The following is a 24,326-nucleotide window of genomic DNA, read 5'->3' as shown; positions in this document are numbered from 1 at the left end:
ATGTCTATACATCAGGAGGCAGGCTCAGACGGTGTTAGGCCCAGTATGGATTGCATGTGATTGCACAAAGGTTAGAAAGGGTACCGTATTCCCAGATAACATGTATGGATAGCGTACACATTCAAAATATATGTCTCAGGAGGCAGGCTCAGATGGTGTTAGGCCCTGTATGGATTGCACGTGATTGCACAAAGGTTAGAAAGGGTACCGTATCCCCGGATAACATGTATGGATAGCGTACACATTCAAAATATATGTCTCAGGAGGCAGGCTCAGACGGTGTTAGGCCCAGTATGGATTGCACGTGATTGCACAAAGGTTAGAAAGGGTACCGTATCCCCAGATAACATGTATGGATAGCGTACACATTCAAAATATATGTCTCAGGAGGCAGGCTCAGACGGTGTTAGGCCCAGTATGGATTGCATGTGATTGCACAAAGGTTAGAAAGGGTACCGTATCCCCAGATAACATGTATGGATAGCGTACACATTCAAAATATATGTCTCAGTAGGCAGGCTCAGATGGTGTTAGGCCCAGTATGGATTGCATGTGATTGCACAAAGGTTAGAAAGGGTACCGTATCCCCAGATAACATGTATGGATAGCGTACACATTCAAAATATATGTCTCAGGAGGCAGGCTCAGACGGTGTCAGGCACAGTATGGATTTCACGGCCCAGATTACACAGCGGAGGAGCAGGGAGAGGTAAAGATTGCAAATGCTGGGGCCCTGCCCAAGCAAGGGGGGCCCACTCGTGGGCGTCGGTACTGGCACTGGGCCCCTCATAGTACAGCGGTGTGTCTGACGGCGGGTGTGCACCACCACCGTCAGAGACACTTGATTGCACTATGAGGGACCCTGTGCCAGTGCCCGCGCCCAAGAGTCGGCCTACCCACCTGTCCAGGGCAACGGCACTCGCACGGTGTCGTGCGCTAGGTGGTGACCCCGGCCATGGGGGGGGGAGGCAGCACAGTTAGGGAGTTTTAGAAAGTGGCATATGTTGATGTTGGACATTCAGCTGATGCAAAAGGCGAAATAGGTGAAGTCCCAGGAAGAGGTGGACCAAAGCAAGCCATTTTTCTGTCACCCTATGTGTCATCAAGGGAAGGTGGGACAAAATCCTTGGAAACCCATGCATGGTTCATTTTAATGAAGGTTAGATCATCCACATTTTGGGTTGACAGACGGGTCCTTTTTTCTGTCAGGATTGATCCAGCTGCACTGAAGACTCTTTCCGATAGCACACTTGCAGCTGGGCAAGCGAGCTCCTGTAAGGCATATTGGGCCAATTCAGGCTAGGTGTCCAGTTTAGCGGCCCAATAGTCAAAGGGGAATTACCTGTGTGGGAGAACATCGATATGGGAGGAAAAGTAGTTTGTAACCATAGTTGACAACTGCTGTCTCCTGTCACTTTCCATCGATGCAGTATTACCAGTTGTGTGAGCGGTATTTGAAAAATCAGTCCACAACATTGTCATGAAACCCCTGTCTCCAATGCCACTTCTGCTGTGTGCACCAGGAACACCTCTACCAAGCTGCCCCCGGCCCGTACCGCTCGTGTGAGAACCATCACCGCTGCTGTGTGCTGGGAATGCCTCAAGCAACCGATTTACCAGAGTTGCTTGTTTATTAGCCAATATTAGGTCAAGGTTCTCCTGTGGCATGATGTTTTGTAATTTGCCTTTATAGCGTGGATCCAGGATGCTGGCCAACCAGTAGTCGTCATCGTTCATCATTTTGGCAATGCGGGGGTCCCTTTTTAGGATCCGCAAGGCATAATCTGACATGTGGGCCAATGTTCCCGGTGTCAATGATGCACTGCGAGTGCTGGTTGGAGGAGCACTTTCTGGCAAATCCACATCCCTCCAGTCACGCACAAACCCTGTACCAGACCTTGCCACGCCAACATTTTCACTTGCCCCATGAGATGCATCCTCCTCCCCTAAGTAATCATCCCCATCATCCTCCTCCTCCTCCTCTTCTTCCTCCACCTCGTCCAGGAGAGGTCCCTGAGCAGACAATGGCTGAATGTCATCAAGGATTCCCTCCACCTCTTCCTCCTCATCAACATTGGCTGCAGACACCTGCTCCTTAAGGTGCGTCAAAGTTTGCATGAGCAGACGCATAAGTGGGATGCTCATGCTTAGGATGGCGTCGTCTGCGCTTACCAGCCGTGTGCATTCCTCAAAACACTGAAGGACTTTACAGAGGTCTTTCAGCTTCGACCACTGCACACCTGTCAACTCCATGTCTGCTCTCAAAGTGCCTGGCCGTGTATCCTCCCACAAATGCATTATGGCCTGCCTCTGCTCGCACAGCCGCTCCACCATGTGCAGGGTGGAGTTCCACCTTGTTGCAATGTCGATAATGAGGTGGTGGTTGGGAAGGTGGAGCAATCGCTGCAGCTTCTGCATACGAACGGAGTGTACAGGCGACCGGCGGATGTGCGCGCACAGTCTTCGCACCTTCTGGAGCAGGGCTGTTAACTCCGGATAATTTTTGAGGAAGCACTGCACCACCAGGTTCAAGGTGTGAGCCAAGCAAGGTATGTGGCTGAGTTTTGAAAGGGCTATGGCTGCCACAAAATTATGGCCGTTATCACTAACTACCTTGCCTGCCTCAAGATGTACACTGCCCAGCCATGACTCAGTTTGTCGCTTCAAGTACTCGGCCAGCACCTCGGCGGTATGTCTGTCGCCCAATCACATCATCTGCAACACAGCCTGCTGACGCTTTCCACTAGCTGCTCGATAGGGGGACACATCGTGTGCAACAGTGGCAGCTGCAGATGGAGTGCTCGTACGACTGCGCTCTGTGGACGAGCTTTCGCTTCTGGAGGAGGAGGAGGAGGAGGAGGGTGGAACGCCTACAGCCAACTGTTTCCTATACCGTGGGCTAGGCAGCACTGTCCCACCACCGCTGTCCCCTGTGGACCCTGCATCCACCACATTAACCCAGTGCGCAGTGATGGACACATAACGGCCCTGGCCATGCCGACTGGACCATGCATCAGTTGTGAGGTGCACCTTTCCGCTCACTGACTGCTTGAGTGCATGGACAATGCGGTCTTTCACATGATGGTGGAGGGCTGGGATGGCTTTGCGAGAGAAGAAGTGGCGACTGGGTAGGTCATAGCGTGGTACTGCATAGGCCATGAGTTCACGGAAAGCTGTGCTTTCCACCAACCGAAAGGGCATCATCTCATACGAGATTAGTTTGGCAATGTGGGCGTTCAAACCCAGTGTACGCGGATGAGAGACTGAGTACTTTCTTGACCTACTCATAGTGTCTGGGAGGGTGAGCTAGACTTGAGAGCTGCACATGGTGGAAGTAGCGGTGGACAGGGCGGACTGAGAGAGGGTTGATGATGGTGATGGAGTTGGTGTTCTTTCTGATGGCCTAGAATCAGTCTTTCGTTGATATAACAGTGGGATTCCCTGACTGCTGTGGCCTTGCAACGACGCCTCAACATTTGCTGCTGTGCTAACCGGTGGGCTTACAGTGGGGGAAACAATGTAGCATTGCTGACTACCTTCGTTGTGATCAGTTGCACATGTGGCACTTGAGGTTTGGTGTTGTGTCCACGCTTGCAAGTGCATGCTGGTTAAATGTCTAAACATGCAACTGGTATTCAAATTTTTCAGATTTTTCCCTCGGCTAAAGGTCTTTGCGCACTTCTTACAGATAACCTTGGCCTGATCATGAGGATTTTGTTCAAAAAAGTGCCACACTGCACTCTTCCTACTTTGGCAGACATTTTGCGGCCTAGCACGCTGTGATCTTTTGACCCTCTGGACAAGCTGTCCAGCAACTCTTTTGATGTTTGGAACCTGTCTTTGGAGTGCTCCGGGCCTGCCAGATAACAGCTGTTGCGATGTCGATGTCTGCTGTGGATGCTCCTCATCTGAGCTATTGGAAGCAGCACCCTCTTCCCCCAATGGATGCCAATCTGGGTCAACAACTGGGTCATCCATCACCTCCTCTTCTATGTCATGTGCACCTTCCTCTGTGTCACCGTGTATGGTGGTATAGTGTGCGGGAAGGGGCACCTGAGTCTCATCAGGGTCAGAATCTGGCTCTGTACACTGCGAGGACAATGTAGTGCTCTGAGTGAATGTACCAGCAGAATCATCCATCAGCGGCTGTGCATCAGTGCACTCCATGTCAGATTCATCTTGGCCTGGGTAATTCACCATTTCACTTGATAATCCAGGCATGGTATGTGAAAACAGCTCCATGGAGTAATCAGTAGTATGGCCTGCGTCATCCTTCAATCTTGGTTGGGGTGAAGGACACAAGGAAAGGTGTGGTTCATGAACATGAGCCTCCAATGACGACTCAGTGCTTTTACTTTTTACAACTGAAGAAGAGGAGGCGAGAGAGCTGGAGGCTGAGTCAGCAATGTAAGACAAAACTTTTTCCTGATGCTCTGGCTTTAAAAGCGGTTTGCCAACTCCTAGAAAACTAAGCGTTCGAGGCCTTATGTAGCCAGACGATGACGCAGGCTCAACACCTCCTGCATTCGGTCCTATTTTGCTCTTGCCACTACCATCAGATCCACCACCAACACCATCATTACCAGCTGCCAACCCCCGCCCAATTCCACGGCCTCTTCCACCAGCCTTCCTCATTTTTGGTAGAAATGTAGACAAAATCCAACAAACTATATAGTATGTAAAACAAGGTACAAGGTGCTATAGGACAGGGGAGATTTTGAATTTCTGCACACCCTTTTGGACACTGGACACTTTTGGATTGTGTGAGGCCCATTGATATCTGAGCGCTATGTGACAGGCTCGATGGCACAGCTGTGACAAAAGTGACTAGAGGATAAGGGCGATTTTGAATCTCTGCACACACTTTTGGACACTGGAAACTTTTGGATTGTGTGAGGCCCACTGATATCTGAGCGCTATGTGACAGGCTCGATGGCACAGCTGTGACAAAAGTGACTAGAGGATAAGGGAGATTTTGAATCTCTGCACACACTTTTGGACACTGGACACTTTTGGATTGTGTGAGGCCCACTGATATCTGAGCGCTATGTGACAGGCTCGATGGCACAGCTGTGACCTAAGTGACTAGAGGATAAGTGAGATTTTGAATCTCTGCACACACTTTTGGACACTGGACACTTTTGTGTTGTGTGAGGCCCAATGAATATCTGAGCGCTATGTGACAGGCTCGATGGCACAGCTGTGACCTAAGTGACTAGAGGATAAGTGAGATTTTGAATCTCTGCACACACTTTTGGACACTGGACACTTTTGGATTGTGTGAGGCCCACTGATATCTGAGCGCTATGTGACAGGCTCGATGGCACAGCTGTGACCTAAGTGACTAGAGGATAAGGGAGATTTTGAATCTCTGCGCACACTTTTGGACACTGGACACTTTTGGATTGTGTGAGGTCCACTGATATCTGAGCGCTATGTGACAGGCTCGATGGCACAGCTGTGACCTAAGTGACTAGAGGATAAGGGAGATTTTGAATCTCTGTACACACTTTTGGACACTGGACACTTTTGGATTGTGTGAGGCCCACTTATATCTGAGCGCTATGTGACAGGCTCGATGGCACAGCTGTGACCTAAGTGACTAGAGGATAAGTGAGATTTTGAATCTCTGCACACACTTTTGGACACTGGACACTTTTGGATTGTGTGAGGCCCACTGATATCTGAGCGCTATGTGACAGGCTCGATGGCACAGCTGTGACCTAAGTGACTAGAGGATAATGAGATTTTGAATCTCTGCGCACACTTTTGGACACTGGACACTTTTGGATTGTGTGAGGCCCACTGATATCTGAGCGCTATGTGACAGGCTCGATGGCACAGCTGTGACCTAAGTGACTAGAGGATAAGGGAGATTTTGAATCTCTGCACACACTTTTGGACACTGGACACTTTTGGATTGTGTGAGGCCCACTGATATCTGAGCGCTATGTGACAGGCTCGATGGCACAGCTGTGACCTAAGTGACTAGAGGATAAGGGAGATTTTGAATCTCTGCACACACTTTTGGACACTGGACACTTTTGGATTGTGTGAGGCCCACTGATATCTGAGCGCTATGTGACAGGCTCGATGGCACAGCTGTGACCTAAGTGACTAGAGGATAAGGGAGATTTTGAATCTCTGCACACACTTTTGGACACTGGACACTTTTGGATTGTGTGAGGCCCACTGATATCTGAGCGCTATGTGACAGGCTCGATGGCACAGCTGTGACCTAAGTGACTAGAGGATAAGTGAGATTTTGAATCTCTGCACACACTTTTGGACACTGGACACTTTTGGATTGTGTGAGGCCCACTGATATCTGAGCGCTATGTGACAGGCTCGATGGCACAGCTGTGACAAAAGTGACTAGAGGATAAGGGAGATTTTGAATCTCTGCACACACTTTTGGACACTGGACACTTTTGGATTGTGTGAGGCCCACTGATATCTGAGCGCTATGTGACAGGCTCGATGGCACAGCTGTGACCTAAGTGACTAGAGTATAAGGGAGATTTTGAATCTCTGCACACACTTTTGGACACTGGACACTTTTGGATTGTGTGAGGCCCAATGAATATCTGAGCGCTATTTGACAGGCTCGATGGCACAGCTGTGACCAAAGTGACTAGAGGATAAGGGAGATTGGATTGCTTTTAAAAAAGCAGTTTGCGGAGCAGTGGGTAAACAGCAATGCCAGCCTGTCAGGAAGCCTTAAAAGGCAGCCCAACAACCAACACCACTGATACACCACAATATAGCCTCCCCTTGCACTGCACACACAGTGACTGGTGTGTTGTGCAGGCCAAATTGCTATCAGCAGCAGAAGCAGTTTTTTTTTCTTCTCAGCAGGACAAAAAAAAAAATTGGGATTGCTTTTAAAAAAGCAGTTTGAGGCCCAATGAATATCTGAGCGCTATGTGACAGGCTCGATGGCACAGCTGTGACCAAAGTGACTAGAGGATAAGGGAGATTGGATCGCTTTTAAAAAAGCAGTTTGCGGAGCAGTGGGTAAACAGCAATGCCAGCCTGTCAGGAAGCCTTAGAAGGCAGCCCAACAACCAACACCACTGATACACCACTATATAGCCTCCTCTTGCACTGCACACACAGTGACTGGTGTGTTGTGCATGCCAAATCGCTAGCAGCAGAAGCAGTTTTTTTGTCTTCTTCCCTGCCTAACGCTCTCCCTACAGAATCAGCAGCAACCTCTCCCTATGCTAAGATCGGCAGAAGTAAGATGGCGGTCGGCGTGCACGCCCTTTTATACCCCCTGTGACGCCCACAAAAGCAAGCCAATCACTTGCATGCCCTTCTGAAAGATGGTGGTGACCCCTGCCTATGTCATCACGTTGCCCACAGTGTCCGTGGATCCTGATTGGCTGAAAAAGAGAGCAAAACAAACTTTTGAAACGCGACTTTGGCGCGTAAGTCGCCGACCTCGTGGCCGACCTCATCCTAGGGTCGGGTTTCGTTTCATGAAACCCGACTTTGCCAAAAGTCGGCGACTTTTGAAATTTTTCGACCCGTTTCGTTCAACTCTAGTCACGAGAAAACATTCTCAGAATCGCCTAGATCCGTTGAAGCATTCCTGAGTTATTACCTCATATAGGGACAGTGGTCAGAATTGTAAAAATTGGCCCGGGAGTTAACGAGCAAACCACCCTTGGTAGTAAAGGGGTTAAGAATGCTATTTTCCAACTCAGAACCTAATGCTGCCTCCACCACCCATCTCTGCAGAATAGATTCCTCCCTTTCAGTAATAAACGCTGGGGAGAAACTTTGAGACAAAGCATCAGCTTTAACATTCTTTGTCCCAGGGATATATTTCACAGAGAAATGGAACCGGGGAAAAAACAATGCCCACCTAGCTGACGGGCATTCAAACATTTAGCAGCATCCAGATAGATCAGATTCTTATGATCAGTAAAGACTTGTATAGGATGTCTAGCACCCTCCAAAAAATGTCGCCAATGCTCAAACGCAAGCTTAATCACCAGCAATTCTCGGCTCCCAACTTCGTAGTTGAGCTCCGCCTCCGAAAGTTTCTTAGAAAAGAATGCACAGGGATGCACCCCTTCCTTTCCTTCCTGTGACAGGACAGCCCCACTCCTACTCATGAGGCATCCACCTCTACCAGAAAGGGCGTAGTCTCATCTGTCTGGATAAAAACAGGAGCAGAGCTAAATCTCTAATTGAGATGCTCAAAGCCTTAACAGCCTCAGGGGACCATTGGACAGTATTGGAACGCTTCTAAGTAAGATCAGTAACAGGTTTTGCGATAACAGAAAAATTCTTTATGAATTTTCTATAATAATTAGCAAACCCCAAGAATCTCTGAATTGACTTCAAGCATTCAGGTCTAGGCCACTCCAATACCGCCTGAACCTTCACCGGGTCCATCTCAAAGTCACCACTGGAAACAACGTACCCCAAAAAGCTAATCTTCTGTACCGCAAACTCGCATTTCTCCTTCGACTCATTGGGGGACACAGAGACTGTGGGTGTGTGCTTCTGCCGTCTGGAGGCTGACACTAAGTAAACAAAAAAAGAGTTAGCTCCTCCTCCGCCGCATACACCCTCGCCCCCAGACCGGGCGTAACTCAGTTTTTGCTTAGTGTCTGATGGAGGCACACGCAGTCTGGAGCTCCAGACTAGATTTTTTTTTTTTTGGTCTCTTTCTATGAAGATAAGATAGGGGCGACGGATCCTATAGAGAGGGTCCGATCTCCCCAAATCATCAACGGGCGACCACGTTTGAGTAGCCCTCCACGTGTTTTCTCTCCCGCACCGAGGGACACATCTGGGACTTTTCCCCAGACAACCATTTTTCTTTGTTATTTTTCTAAAGAGGTGGCAACGCATCCTGATAAGAGGATTCGGTTCCCCATGAACCCCAGCGGGCGAGCACGTGTGAGTGATCCTCCACGTTGTTTCTCTCCTGCAGCGTGGGAATGCATTAATGCCCCTACCACCCCTAGGTGGGAGACCAGGGGTGGTCCTGGAGGCGCAGGTGAGCCAAGGGAGCGAAGCGTCGAAGTGGTGCAGTAGCCTCCCCCTCCCGGCCCAGGGATGGGGTTGAGAGCACCACAAGCCCACGGCGCAGAAGCCACAGGGGGGAGGCCCGGCTCACCTCTCTTGTTGATGGGCGTGGAGTGCGGCAGAGCCCCGTCGGCGGCCGCGGCCCCCGCTGTATGGTGAGGCCCGAGATTCCGCCCGCCCGCCCGCCGACTTCCGGGGGTAGCCGGAAGCCCCGCCCACTAACTTCCGGGGGCGGAGAGCGGCGGGCGCGCTCAATTACTGGGGTGCTCCCGCCCTCCTCCCTCGAACGCCGCACGTGTAGTGCGGCCAGAAGCCCCGTCGGCGGCCGCGTTCCCCGCTGTATGGGGAGGTCCGGAGTTCCGCGCGCCCGCCCGCCGACTTCCGGGGGTAGCCGGAAGTCCCGCCCACTAACTTTCGGGGGCGGAGAGCGGCGGGCGCGCACAGTTACCGGGGAGCTCTGCCCCCCTCCCCCTCCTCATTTCTCGCGAAGTGCGGCCGGAAGCCGCCGCCTATCTCCCGGAGTGCGCCGCAAGTGCCCCGGAGACTAACGCCGCACGCCCCGTGGAAGAGACGCAAGGTGGACATTACCGGTGGGTGAGTGCAACCCCGTTTCGAGTGCCGCTCTAGTGGTCAAGGAAGGGGTTATCCTCCTCCTCCTACCCTACCCTGCAATATGTCTGGCAAAGGGAAAGCTCATTCTTTCCTATATGCTGTTTGCGTTTCCTGTGGGGTCAGGCTGCCTAAGGCGCAGCCGGATAAATTTTGTGAAGCCTGCGAGTCGGAGCGAGCCCAGGAGCCCCCCATTGTTGCAGAGCCCAGAAGTCAGGACCCCCCAGAATGGGCGATGTCTTTATCACACTCTATGATGTCCCTTACAAGGGCAATTGAGTCTCTTCGAGGCCCGGGCAGGGACAAGGATGGTGGTCTACCAGCGGAAGACAGCTCGTCCACGTCTCAGGACCCTCCGACCGTTAGAGGCCGCTCCAGCACCAGACAAGCTCATAGCAAAAGAACTCGTTCCCCGTCGGCCGGACCCTCTGGGGCTTCGGCGGCGGGTATTAGGGCATCTCGTTCCCCGTCGCCGAGCTCGGGAAGCGAGCAGGATGAGGGAGAGGAGGAGGGAGAGGAGGCCTGGAATCCAGAAAGCCTGGGATACCAAGACTCGGTGGACAGCCTCATTGAGGCAGTCAACCAGACATTAGAGATCGAGGACGATGTGTCCACGGCCTCAGGTCACAAGGTCTCCTTCAAGAAGACCAGGCGACCGCATAGAAGGTTTGCCACGCATCCGGAGTTCGAGGAGCTAGTCCAGAAACATAGGGAACACCCGGATAAGCGTTTTGCAATGCAAAAAGCGCTGCAAGCAAAGTATCCGTTTCCTCCTGAACTCCATAAAGGATGGGTGGAGTCGCCAGTAGTGGACCCACCGGTATCACGTTTGGCATCAAGATCACTATTGTCGATACCCAGCGGTTCTTCTATCAAGGACCCAACTGATCGCCTCATAGAGGGGCTTGCCCGCTCGGTGTATGAGGCAGCGGGGTCGGCCCTGGCCCCCTCCTTTGCGGCTACTTGGGTGGCTAAGGCCATGGTTTCATGGGCGGACGCTCTGCATAATGCCCTCCAAAACAGAGATCTGCCTGCGGAGGTCTTGGAGGTTACAAATCAGATATCAGGGGCAAGTGATTTTCTCGTCAGCGCCTCTCTGGACGCGGCCGAGTGTTCTGCTGTGGCAGCAGCAAATGCGATCGCCGTTAGGCGAGCATTATGGCTGAGATTGTGGAAAGCGGATTCTATCTCCAAAAAATCCTTGACCTCATTGCCTTTTCAGGGCAATCGGTTGTTCGGTGAGAAGCTTGATAAGCTTATCTCAGAAGCCACGGGGGGGAGGAGTAGTTTCCTCCCGCAGCAGAGGACTTGGCCAGCATTCAGGCACACACAGAGGCATTTTCGGCCCTTTCGTAACCCCTGGAGGGGGACTTCGGCCAGAGCATCCACCTCCGCAAATGATGGTCAGATTAGGGAAAGGCAAACCTCTTACAGAGCCAATCCGCTGGGCAGAGGCCGAGGTCGTTTGCCCAGAACGAGGGGTGCCAGATCCCAAAAGCCTCCAGCAAAATGACTCGAGGCGCTCCGTACCTACGGACGACAGAGTGGGCGGACGCCTACTAAGGTTCAGCCACGTTTGGGTCGCAGTGGCACGCGACGCTTGGGTGGCAGAACTGATATCGTCCGGGTACAAGATAGAGTTTGTCGGACTCCCGCCACGGCGATTCTTTCATTCCCGGTTTTCCGGAACAGTATCGCAGGCAGAGGGTTTGTTACAGGCCATAATGACGCTACGGCGCAACGGGGTCATTGTCCCAGTGCCGAAAAGCGAAGAGACACAAGGTTTTTACTCCAACCTGTTTTCGGTCCCCAAAAAAGACGGGACGGTAAGACCAGTACTAGATCTAAAAATCCTGAACAAATTCATCAGAGTCAGGCGGTTCCGGATGGAATCCCTCCGTTCGGTCATTGCAGCCATGGATCCAGGGGAGTTCCTGGCCTCGATCGATGTGCAGGATGCATATCTGCACATTCCGATTTTTCCGCCACACCAGAGGTTCCTGCGTTTTGCGATCGGAGGGTGACATTTTCAATTTGTTGCTCTGCCCTTCGGTCTGGCCACTGCTCCCAGAGTCTTTACGAAGATAATGGCGGTGGTTATGGCCATCCTGCATGCTCGGGGCATAACGGTACTACCTTACCTGGACGACCTGTTGGTAAAGGGGCCGTCGTTTCAGGCGTGCCAGGAGAATGTCAGTATCACGCTGGATACCCTGGCCCGTCTAGGCTGGTTGATCAATCGGAGCAAGTCGTCCTTGGTTCCAGCCCAAAGAATCGTGTTCCTAGGCATGATTTTCGACACCTCCCGGGGGCTGGTGATCCTCCCTCAGGACAAGGCGCGAAAAATCAAGCAAGGAGTACGGAACCTTCTGCAGCCGGGCACCAGATCCATCCGGTACGGCATGAGTGTGTTGGGCAGAATGGTGGCGGCGATGGAGGCAATCCCGTTTGCCCAGTTCCATCTCCGTCCGCTTCAGCATGCCCTCTTGTCAGCATGGGACCGGAGGCTGCTGTCTCTCAGTCATCGGTGCAAGTTGTCTCCGCTGGTCTGACATTCACTCCGGTGGTGGACTCGCGACTCATCCCTGGTCCAGGGGAAACCTTTTACCCCGGAGCAGTGGTTGGTGGTGACGACCGATGCAAGCCTGCATGGTTGGGGAGCAGTTTTCCAGAGTCACACAGCCCAGGGGCGGTGGTCCATTCAGGAGATAATTCTCCCGATCAACATTCTGGAGATACGGGCAATACGATTGGCCCTGCAACATTTCCAGTGTTTCCTGAGACACCGGCCGGTGCGCATTCAGTCGGACAATGCTACAGCAGTAGCATATGTCAACCATCAAGGGGGCACGCGCAGCCAGGCAGCCATGCGCGAGGTCGGGCTGGTACTGCGTTGGGCAGAGAAGAACCGCGTGGTAATTTCAGCGGTGCACATTCCGGGAGTCGAAAACTGGGCGGCAGATTTTCTCAGCCGACAGAGGGTCGCGGCAGGGGAATGGTCCCTGCACCCCGAGGTTTTTCAACAGATCTGCCAACGGTGGGGGACACCGGACGTGGACCTTATGGCATCCAGAGAGAACGCCAAAGTACAAAGGTTCGTCGCTCGATCCCTCGACCCGCAGGCAATCGCAGCAGACGCTCTGGTGCTTCCGTGGAGCCAGTTTCGTCTCCCGTACTTGTTCCCCCCGCTACCTCTGCTTCCAAGAGTCATCAGAAAGTTAAGGAGAGAGAAGGTTCCAGCAATTCTGCTGGCCCCAGACTGGCCTCGGCGGGCCTGGTATGCAGATCTGGTTCAGCTAGTGGTGGACGTACCCTGGCGCCTCCCAGATCGGCCGGACTTGCTGTCCCAGGGGCCGATCTACCATCCGAACTTAGGGGCCCTGTGTTTGACGGCGTGGCCATTGAATCTTGGCTGTTAACACAGGCAGGATTCAGGCGCGATGTGGTAGCCACGATGGTGAGTGCCCGAAAGCCTTCCTCGGCGAGAGTATATCATCGGACTTGGGAAGTTTTTTTTTCCGTTGGTGTAGGGATCGCGGAGTGGCTCCTCTGGTTTTTTCGATCCCCAACGTACTGGCTTTTCTGCAGGCAGGGCTGGACGCAGGATTGGCTCCGAGTTCGCTCAGAACGCAGATCTCGGCTCTGTCGGTGCTTTTCAACGAAAGGTCGCTTCGGTCTGGCAGGTTAGGACGTTTATGCAGGGGGTCGCACATTTAGTACCCCCCTATAAGGCGCCGACGGAATCATGGGACCTGAACTTGGTGCTCAGGGCCCTTCAGGAGGCTCCTTTCGAACCGTTACAAGAGGTTTCCTTACCTTACCTGTCCAGGAAGGTCGTTTTTCTGGTAGCTATTACGTCTATTAGGCGGGTTTCGGAATTGGCGGCTTTATCTTGTAAACCGCCGTTCCTAACCTTTTATAAGGATAAGGTAGTTTTAAGGCCAGCGCCTCCCTTCTTGCCGAAGGTTGTCTCTGCATTCCATATCAACGAAGACATTGTCTTACCCTCGTTTTGCCCGGCACCGGTGCACAGGGTAGAAAAGGCATTGCACACCTTGGATCTGGTAAGAGCTCTTAGGAGGTATGTGACAAGGACAGCTCTTTTCCGCCGGACAGACTCTCTATTCGTGATCCCAGAAGGGCGGCGAAAGGGGCTCGCTGCGTCCAAAGCGACTTTGGCCAGATGGGTTCGCCTGACGATCCAAGAATCTTATGAAATTAGTGGCACGCCGGTTCCGGCAGGGATCAAGGCACACTCGGCTCGAGCAGTGTGTGCCTCATGGGCACTGCGACACCAAGCTTCAGCGGAACAGGTGTGCAAAGTAGCTACCTGGTCCAGCTTGCATACGTTTGTCAAACATTATAACGTACATACCCAGGCATCCTCGGATGCAAGCCTGGGAAGAAAGATTCTCCAGGCAGCAGTTGCGCACCTCTAATCAGGGGCGCAAAATAGCATGGATTGGGTGAGCTAAGATCCCGCCCAGGGACTGCTTTAGAACGTCCCACAGTCTCTGTGTCCCCCAATGAGTCGAAGGAGAAACATGGATTTTTGTGAGTACTCACCGTAAAATCCTTTTCTCCGAGACGCTCATTGGGGGACACAGCACCCACCCTACTAGCCAGTTGGCTTTTGCTTATTTTGAGTTATACAAATCCTTATGTAAGGATCAGGGTGGTCCCTTTTCCAGACGTATAATTTCTTGCCTGAATTTAAGGCGCGTTCTCCTACTGCTTATGCACTAAACTGAGTTACGCCCGGTCTGGGGGCGAGAGTGTATGCGGCGGAGGAGGAGCTAACTCTTTTTTTGTTTACTTAGTGTCAGCCTCCAGACGGCAGAAGCACACACCCACAGTCTCTGTGTCCCCCAATGAGCGTCTTGGAGAAAAGGATTTTACGGTGAGTACTCACAAAAATCCATGTTTCTCCAGTTTAGCAAAGAGTGTGTTTTCTCTCAGAATCTGCAGAACCTCGCGGACTCTCTGCCAATGCGACTCCAGATCGAGCGAGTAGATCAAAATATCATCCAAATAAACAATAACACTCCTACCGATTAATGGCCTCAGAATGTCGTTGATGAAATTTTGAAAGAATGCCGGGGCATTTGTAAAATCGAAAGACATTACTAGACACTCAAAATGACCTTCCGGGGTATTATAGGCTGTCTTCCATTCATCACCTTCTTTAACCCACAGCAAATTATATGCCCCACGGAGATCAATCTTAGTGAACCACTTGGCTCCAGCCAATTGGGTAAACAAATCGGGAATTAGCGGCAAGGGTTAAGGATTGCGTACAGTGATCTTATTAATCTCCCTGAAATCCAGACACGGCCTAAGACCCCCATCTTTTCTTTACAAAAAAGAATCCCACGGCCACAGGGGACTTAGAGGCTCTTATGTTATGAATGAGTCACCGGAGGAGGAAAAAACAAAAACACAAGCTAAGTCCAGAAAACCACAGAGGTTTGTAGCTACCGGATTGCAGACCCCTGATCCTATTCACCACAACTAACAGTAGCCGTAGGGGGTTCCTACGGTGCCCTAGACCCCTCGTCACAGCCGGAGAGCTAAATAAGCCTGAAGAAAGAAAGGGGAAATCTAAACTGCCCCAGAGCAGACCCCAAAGCAATAGACAGCCCCCAACATGTATTGTCGGTGAAAAACAGATGAAAACACAAACACAGACAGAAAGACAGGCTGAGCAAATGATGGGGCCCAACTAACTAGATGGGAAAGGACAGAAAAGATGCTGGCTGCAATCACGCAAAAAACCCTGCCAAAAATAATGTCCAACACGTCTGATAGAAAAGGCACTGAAGTCACTAGACTTCAAAATCACTATATCAGCACTCAGGTATATTCCGAAGACAGAGCAAAGAGATCAACTGATCAGAGACAAAAATGGAGTTCAGCCCGTCCCAACCAGGGCAGGCTGAACACAAAAACTAAGTAAACAGACAAAATCTCATGGAAAAATAGCAGAGCAAAAACTTAGCTTTTAGTAGACAGGAACTAAACTGGATGCCAGTGCTCAGAGTAGAAAGGATCACCAGCAACCCTGCAGGGCGTCGGCTGCCTTATATCCACTCAGAAATTCTGGATGTCCAATCACACTCCACCTGTTCAGATGACAGGTTCTTCCCATCCCAATCAATTTCACTACCTCCTTTCACCAGCAGAGGGAGTTCATCAGACATCAGAGGTGAAGGAGAAAATGAACTCATAACAGTCTTATATGACCTGCAGCAAGATTAGTCTGCAGGTATTCCTTTAAGGCCTCCCTTTCGGGAATCGTCAGATTAAATAAATGACTCTTAGGGAGAGTAGCACCTGGGACAAACTCAATAGCACAATCGTAATCTCTATGCGGTGGTAGAGCTTGTGACTCAACTTCAGAAAATACTTTCCAGAATTCCTGAATGGCTTCAGGTAGCTCATTTTTCACCAGAGCAGCGATGTGTACATCACAACATTTCCCATAACACCCCTGACCCCAGGATCTTATCATATTTGACGACCAGTCCAGTATACGATTGTGAATTTTTAACCAGGGTAACCCCAGGACAACTGGAAAAGGCAATTTATCAAGTACAAACAAATCTAAAGATTTCTGGTGCTCCATATTCACAGTGAGTGGAAACCCAGTGACCTTTCGAAAAAATGCACCCATGCTCTAGAGGAGTGTTACCAATCGCCACTACAGGAAAAGGGGATGACAAAGGTACAGACTCAATCTTATACTTGTCTAGAAATTGTTGATCGATCAAATTCAGTGCAGACCCACAGTCCACCATCACTTGGAAATCCATAGTATGACCATGACAGATAGAACTACCAGAAAAAGAAACTCCTCTTTTCAAATTAAACTTATATACGATTGAGTACGTTTGAGTCTGCTCGACATAAATAAGCGATTTATGTGAATAACTTCTGAACTACACATAGAGTTGATAATTTTTTTTGGCAAATATTATTCATGACATTGAGCTGTTCATTTTGAGTACTAGTGGTCAAGGGTACCTTGGTCCAAATAAAATTTATATACAGTTGGGGCACCATAGATGAAAATCTAATAGCTTATGACGAACTGCAGAATAACTTGAAGTCGGTGACTCCTCTTCATAGCGCTGATGCTGAAGCCGCAGTGAGGTGAAATTTCCCTGACGGCGACTCACTCCTCTGCTGCCACTGCCTGTGACCATGCCCGTGATCCATCTTCAGCTTGTGCCCCAGGAGCACAAAAGGAGTCCTGAGGAGATCATTTGTATATTCCCAGTGCCTTCTGGGATAAGTGAAGAGTCTCCGCGAGCTCAACGATCACTGGGTTTGGCCATTGCAGCTGAAAAGAGGAAATCGGAAAACCAGGGGAAGAGTCCTGAGGAGATCATTTGCATATTCCCAGTGAATTCTGGGATAAGTGAAGGGTCTCCGTGAGCTCAGTGATCACTGGGTTTTGGCCGTTGCAGCTGAAAAGAGGAAATCGGAAAACCGAATTTTGGCTCATCTTTCATTGTTTTTAAGAAATCTCAATATCGAAGAGGCCAGGAGCCATTTGGTGACCTGCATTTCTTGCTACATGTTCACAGTATATATATATATATATATATATATATATATATATATATATATATATATATATATATATATAATATATAAGCTTAATGTGGATGTGGATGTATGTATATATGTATGTATGTATGTGTGTATGTCCGGGATTGCCATCCACACCGTCGCAGCTACAGCTACAAAATTTGGCACAGTCACACGTCAGGACCCAGAGAGCGTCATAGGCTATGTTGTGAGGTAAACTTTAACCCAGCGCGTTCCAATTCACCAAACAATTTTGCCCCTATCTCCAGAATGGGGAAAAAGTGAAAGGAAAAGTGTTGGAGGCAAATTGACAGCTGCCAGATGTGAACAAGGGGGACTGAAAGAATGAGAGCGATGGCGCCAAAGAGTATATACCGTACAGTTGCTAAGGTGGGGCCCTGACATGGGATACTCACCACACACGGGGATATGAACACACACAAAATGCGCCACACACTACCACGTGCTTCACCACATATACCACCCTCAGCACACATTTCACCACACATACACCAACCTCGCCACATAAAAGTCCAAACACAAAAGTCACCACTCAAAACTCGTCACGCTGTCCCAGAGTTGTTTAAAAGATGAAAAATGAGCTGTGATTGGTCGCTATCAGCAACAGTTTTCTTTGTAGACAGTTGTGGTAACTGAGGCTATTATTCTTATCATTTCTATGGTGTTATTGTCTATTAGATACACGGCTCAGCAGTCAGTATCACACAGGATAGGATTAGATATACGGCTCAGCAGAAAGTATCACACAGGATAGGATTAGATACACGGCTGAGCAGTCAGTAACACATATGATAGGATTAGATACAAGGCTCAGCAGTCAGTATCACACAGAATAGGATTAGATACACAGATCAGCAGTCAGTATCACACAGAATAGGATTAGATACACAGATCAGCAGTCAGTATCACTCAGGATAGGGTTAGATACACGGATCAGCAGATGGTATCACACAGGTGAGGATTAGATACACGGCTGAGTAGTCAGTAACACACAGGATAGGAATAGATACTCAGCTCAGCAGATTGTATCACACAGGATTGGATTAGATACAAAGCACAGCAGTCAGTAACACAGGATAGGATTAGATAGTCGGCTCAGCAGATTGTATCACACATGATAGGATTAGATACACAGCTCAGCAGTCAGTATCACACAGGTGAGGATTAGATACACAGCTCAGCAGTCAGTATCACACAGGACAGGATTACTGCAGAGAAAAGGAGACACAAAAGCGCAATAGGGTCTTATCCGTGATACAGAGAGAGATTACACTAAGAAGTTTGCTCACCTGATTAGGATGAGAGAAAGCATATAGTATGGCGGCTGCTGCAGATCCACAGGTCCTCAACGACCAGAAGAAGTCACATATTCAGGATAATTTGTAGTTATATTCCGCGCTGCCGCAAGAAAGGATTCCAGGAGATAGATGTCAGATATTCACAGTGGTTTATTCTACGCGTTTCGGGGGTCTCATGCCCCCTTCATCAGGAAATACCACATAGTATGTACAGGCCTCACTTGTATATATAGTTGAGACAGGACGCTGGGATTCAAAAAAACGAGCGCCAACAGATCAGATGACACAATGTTAAAGTTCATAGTCGCTGCAGGGTTAACGGTTCACATGGATTGTACCACATAAAAATGTATAATAAAACGATTATTAACTGGTGACATTAATGGTGTCTTTCATTTATAGAAGAAAAATTCAGTTTACAGCATTCAGAAAAGAAAAAGAGAGAGTGAAAAAATGCCGACTTTCACTGAGCTGGACAAGAACTCACACTAAACTGAACCTTCAAGCGTGGAAGCTGATGCCTTACACATGGACTAACCGATGGAACAGGAAAGCTTCCTTATTTTTGGAAAGTCCATTGAAATCTTTATATTATATGTGAAAAATAAATAAAAATGCATTTTATTAGTTTCTATTAAAAAAATTAAAAATAAAATCATGATGATATAATAAAAAAAATTTTCAAATGCAATATATGCCATAAGAATTGTCCGATAGGTATTATACAGAGACGTAAAAATATCTCTCTAAATCTACAGCCGACACACTGTGTTAACGTTATGTAGCAGAGTCAAGGAAAATTAACCGTTTCAATTGTCCTAAAGGTTAAAACAGGACTGGTGTGTAGAAAAAAAAACTTTTTAGAAATCATTCTTTCCAGAGGAGCGGGAGTGAACTATCGGGCCGCGCTCATCATTGCAAAGGAAGGCGGGAGCGCATCACTGCAGAAGGAGCCGTCACCGCTTGACGGGTCTATTACACTCCGGGATCGCGCCACAACAAATGACGTGCCTCAGAGATCAAGGAGAAGAGGAAATAAGAAGGAAGGTAACCGCAGCAGGGGCTATAAACCGCAAGGAGTGTGATCACTCACCTACAAGGAGAATCTTTTTTTTTTTAAATACAAATATAATAATAAATGTAAAAATCTAAATAAGTGACATTGGAAATGAGAGGCTTAATATCTACAAAAGACTCAGTAAATATCTATAAAAATAAAGTCACAAAGGGGGTAGAGGCATAAAATTACTAGGGAAAAAAAGGGTTATGAATTATCAAAAAATACTTTGACGGGGGACTGCACTATTGGAATAAAAATCTGGCATTTTTCTTTGTAAACACAAATTGATCAAAATACAAACATATGAATATATATACAAAAATATAAAGGAATTATAACTATAAGTGCACCTATTCTTATTATAAAACCATACAAAATGATAATATAAAAATATATTTATAGGAAATCCATACACATACCACATAAGAGGGCAGTAGAATTCAGATAAAAACCTCAGAGATTTCATTTAACCCTTGCGGCTTTAGGCTTCCTTATTTTATAGATCCAGTAGACTTCCTTTCTATTTAATTTCATGGATCTGTTCGGAAGGTGCTTAGGTATATAGTCAATCCGGCTGATTTTCAAGGGCCTAAACTCTTTATTATCTACCAGGGTGTACCCATGAGTAAGCAAACCTATTTTGATCTTGTGGCAATGAGAATTTAGCCTGAGATGTAGGGGCTGCGTGGTTCTCCCCACATACTGCTTACCACACGGACACTCAATGACATAAATTATAAAATCAGAATTACAGTTCAAAAAAAAGGGAATCATAAATTTTTCTTTTGTGGAAAAAGAGACTATATGATCAGCTTTGTGATTTATATTAGAACAGCATAGACAATTTCTATGGCCACATTTAAAAATCCCCTTAATGGAACTAATGGTATTAATTTTATATTGAACAATATTTTTTTTTACTTTCGATAAATCATTTTAGCGTCAGATAAAGGGGACTGCTATGGGTTCAAAGGTAGCACCTGCATTTGCTAACCTTTTTATGGGGATTTTCGAGGAAATGTTTAACCTAAATGATAATTGGAATAAACATATTATTTTATATAAAAGATTTATAGATGACTTATTCCTTATCTGGGATAATTCTACCAATAATGCTGAAGCCTTCATTCATGAAATAAATTCCAATAGCTGGGATTTATCCTTCACAGGATTTTTTAGATGTTAATCTTTTTATCCATAACAAAAAGATTTGTAGCAGAACTTTTTTTTAAAAAAGTGGATACCAATGGATACATCCATTATAGTAGTGGACACTATAATAATTGGCTCAATAACATTCCTAGTAATCAGTTCAATCGTATTAGAAAAAATTGTTCATTAGATGTTGAATTTAAGGAACAGTCCAATTTACTAAAGAAAAGATTTTCATCTCAAAATTACCCATCACATTTGGTCAATAATGCCTATAAGAACTCTTTAAAATTAAATCAGAGCACATTATTGGTACCCAAAGAAAGAACCACGTCTAATAATAATTATTCATTTAATTTTATCATGCAATTTTCTGTGGAGCACAAGGAAATCCGTAAAATTCTTCAGAAGAATTGGCATATTCTATTAAATGATCCTATTTTATGCAAAATTCTCCCCAGGAATCCAGAGATTACAAAAGAAAAATTTATGATTCCCTTTTTTTTGAACTGTAATTCTGATTTTATAATTTATGTCATTGAGTGTCCGTGTGGTAAGCAGTATGTGGGGAGAACCACGCAGCCCCTACATCTCAGGCTAAATTCTCATTGCCACAAGATCAAAATAGGTTTGCTTACTCATGGGTACACCCTGGTAGATAATAAAGAGTTTAGGCCCTTGAAAATCAGCCCGATTGACTATATACCTAAGCACCTTCCGAACAGATCCATGAAATTAAATAGAAAGGAAGTCTACTGGATCTATAAATTAGGCAGCCTAAAGCCGCAAGGGTTAAATGAAATCTCTGAGGTTTTTATCTGAATTCTACTGCCCTCTTATGTGGTATGTGTATGGATTTCCTATAAATATATTTTTATATTATCATTTTGTATGGTTTTATAATAAGAATAGGTGCACTTATAGTTATAATTCCTTTATATTTTTGTATATATATTCATATGTTTGTATTTTGATCAATTTGTGTTTATAAAGAAAAATGCCAGATTTTTATTCCAATAGTGCAGTCCCCCGTCAAAGTATTTTTTGATAATTCATAACCCTTTTTTTCCCTAGTAATTTTATGCCTCTACCCCCTTTGTGACTTTATTTTTATAGATATTTACTGAGTCTTTTGTAGATATTAAGCCTCTCATTTCCAATGTCACTTATTTAGATTTTTACATTTATTATTATATTTGTATTTTAAAAAAAAAAAAGATTCTCCTTGTAAGAGAGTGATCACACTCCTTGCGGTTTAGAACCCCTGCTGCGGTGACCTTCCTTCCCTTTTATTTCCTCTTCTCCTTGATCTCTGAGGCACGTCATTCGTTGTGGCGCGATCCCGGAGTGTAATAAACCCGTCAAGCGGTGACGACTCCTTCTGCAGTGATGCGCTCCCGCCTTCCTTTGCAATGATGAGCGCGGCCCGATAGTTCACTCCCGCTCCTCTGGAGAGAATGATTTCTAAAAAGTTTTTTTTCTCTACCCACCAGACCTGTTTTAACCTTTAGGACAATTGACTCTGCTACATAACGTTAACACAGTGTGTCGGCTGTAGATTTAGAGAGATATTTTTACGTCTCTGTATAATACCTATCGGACAATTCTTATGGCATATATCTCATTTGAAAAAAAAAATTTTATTATATCATCATGATTTTATTTTCAGTTTATTTTAAGAGAAACTAATAAAATGCATTTTTATTTATTTTTCACATTTAATATAAAGATTTCAATGGACTTTCCAAAAATAAGGAAGCTTTCCTGTTCCATCGGTTAGTCCATGTGTAAGGCATCAGCTTCCACGCTTGAAGGTTCAGTTTAGTGTGAGTTCTTGTCCAGCTCAGTGAAAGGCGGAATTTTTTCACTCTCTCTTTTTCTTTTCTGAATGCTGTAAACTGAATTTTTCTTCTATAAATGAAAGACACCATTAATGTCACCAGTTAATAATCGTTTTATTATACATTTTTATGTGGTACAATCCATGTGAACCGTTAACCCTGCAGCGACTATGAACTTTAACATTGTGTCATCTGATCTGTTGGCGCTCGTTTTTTTGAATCCCAGCGTCCTGTCTCAACTATATATACAAGTGAGGCCTGTACATACTATGTGGTATTTCCTGATGAAGGGGGCATGAGACCCCCGAAACGCGTAGAATAAACCACTGTGAATATCTGACATCTATCTCCTGGAATCCTTTCTTGCGGCAGCGCAGAATATAACTACAAATTATCCTGAATTCGTGACAGGATAGGATTAGATACATGGCTGAGCAGAAAGTATCACACAGGAGAGGATACTTGGGTAATCGTTGAGTTAATTTGTGTTGCCAATCTGTATTGTTGAATATATGATGTGAAATGTTTTTACGTGCAATATAACCATTATAATTTGTTATAACTAACCACAGTTAGTTACTATGCTCAGGCAACGCTGGGCTCTTCAGCTAGTATATATATATAAAGCTCAAAGTGTGTATGTATGTATGTATGTATGTATGTATGTATGTATGTATGTATGTATGTGTGTGTGTATGTATGTATGTGTGTGTGTATGTCCGGTATAGGCATCCGCACCATCGCAGCTACAGCCACAAAATTTGGCACAGTCACACGCCTGGACCCCAAGAGCGTCCTAACCTATGTTGTGAGGCGAAATTTTAACCCCATGCGTTCCAATTCACCAAACAATTTTGCCCCTATCCACATACTGGGGGAAAAAGTGTGTGCGCGTCAAGCCCCGCCCCTCATTATGATGTCATAATGCCCCTATTTACTTACTGTTGAAACAGTGTGTGCGTATCAAGCCCCGCCCCTCATTATGATGTCACAATGGTTACCATGGCGACGCTGATGTCATCATAGGTTGCAAGCCCCGCCGCTCATTATGATGTCATAATGGTTGACTATGGGATGGAGGATGTGTGATGGGTATATGGGCACTGAACTATGGGATGGAGGATATGTATGACGGGTATATGGGCACGGGACTATGGGATGGAGGATGTGTGATGGGTATATGGGCACGGGACTATGGGATGGAGGATGTGTGATGGGTATATGGGCACGGGACTATGGGATGGAGGATATGTATGACGGGTATATGAGCACGGGACTATGAGAAGAAGGATGTGTGATGGGTATATGGGCACGGGACTATGAGAAGAAGGATGTATGATGGGTATATGGACACTCGACTATGGGATGGAGGATATGTATGATGGGTATATGGGCATGGGACTATGGGATGGAGAATATGTATGATGGGTATATGGGCATGGGACTATGGGATGGAGAATATGTATGATGGGTATATGGGCATGGGACTATGGGATGGAGAATATGTATGATGGGTATATCGGCACGGGACTATGGGATGGTGGATAATTATAATTTGCTATAACTAACCACAGTTAATTACTATGCCCGGGCAGCGCCGGGCTCTTCAGCTAGTTTAATATCTAAAGCTCATTGTGTGTGTGTATGTCCGGGATTGGCATTTGCACCGTCGCAGCTACAGCCATATAATTGTACACAGTCACA

This window comes from Dendrobates tinctorius, unplaced genomic scaffold, assembly GCF_039654945.1.
Source record: "Dendrobates tinctorius isolate UK_male_01 unplaced genomic scaffold, ASM3965494v1 ptg000095l, whole genome shotgun sequence".
Lineage (NCBI taxonomy): Eukaryota > Metazoa > Chordata > Amphibia > Anura > Dendrobatidae > Dendrobates > Dendrobates tinctorius.
The sequence above is the reverse complement of the archived record's forward strand: the minus strand, read 5'-3'. Positions refer to the sequence as shown.